The sequence below is a fragment of the Corapipo altera genome, unplaced genomic scaffold (assembly GCF_003945725.1).
Source record: "Corapipo altera isolate COAL_440 unplaced genomic scaffold, ASM394572v1 189, whole genome shotgun sequence".
Taxonomy (NCBI): domain Eukaryota; kingdom Metazoa; phylum Chordata; class Aves; order Passeriformes; family Pipridae; genus Corapipo; species Corapipo altera.
The window spans coordinates 192574-193308 of NW_020885064.1; the positions used below are offsets into that span (position 1 = coordinate 192574).

The 735-nt window shown below is 53.5% G+C and overlaps 1 protein-coding gene across 1 annotated transcript in view; it reads left to right on the forward strand.

Annotated features, from left to right (window-relative positions):
* The first annotated feature begins 440 nt into the window (after positions 1–440).
* LOC113959815 (olfactory receptor 51G2-like) overlaps positions 441–735 on the forward strand; it is a 10939-nt gene continuing 10644 nt past the window's right edge. The window contains exon 1 of the mRNA XM_027669081.1: positions 441–456. The gene's annotated coding sequence lies outside the window, so the exon portion shown is untranslated. The remainder of the gene's footprint in view (positions 457–735) is intronic.

Genomic DNA, 735 nt, shown 5'->3' on the forward strand with positions numbered 1-735 from the left:
AGCTTTAAGGTCCCTCCCAACCCAAACCACTCAGTGATCATGTGATTCTATGACCCCACATTCTGGAATTTCAATCTCTTTAAACCTTGAGGAACAAGGTGAAGGCACGTGTGAAATTCCTGGGGCTTGTGTGCACCGTGACCCAGCCACCTCGATCCAGATGTGGCCAGGCAACCTGGACACTCTCCAATTAATTAATTGGCACCATTCCTATTCTTTCTAGGAAGGAAATCCTCCTGCAGAGCAAACCGTGGCCGTCCCTGTCCCCAGCAAGCCCCTGGATCCTTCTGACCCCATTTTGGGCACCTGGGGATGTACAGAAAATCCAAGTGTGCTTTTCATCCGCAACTTTTGGATGGTTTTGGCAGAGCTGTGGTCCCTCCACAGCCAGTGCTGTGTCCTCTCCTCTCCTGGCGACTCCTGGAGAGCTGTGCTGTGGATGGTGAGCTCCAGGAGGTAGGAAGTGGGAGGAATTCCCTCAGGAATGACACTTGTCCAAGAGGTGCTGCACACAGGGCTGGGTTTGGGGACTGGGCACTGCCCTCCTGGAGATCACACACCTGCAGGAGTTCCACAGCTTTGCTTCGACTTTGCTTCCCTATCAGGGCAAATTTATTGCACCCCAGTTGTTATTTAGAATCACAGAACCACAGAATTACCAGGTTGGAAGGGACCCCCAAGGATCACCCAGTCCAAGCCCTGGCCCTGCCCAGGACACCCCAACACTCCCCCCTG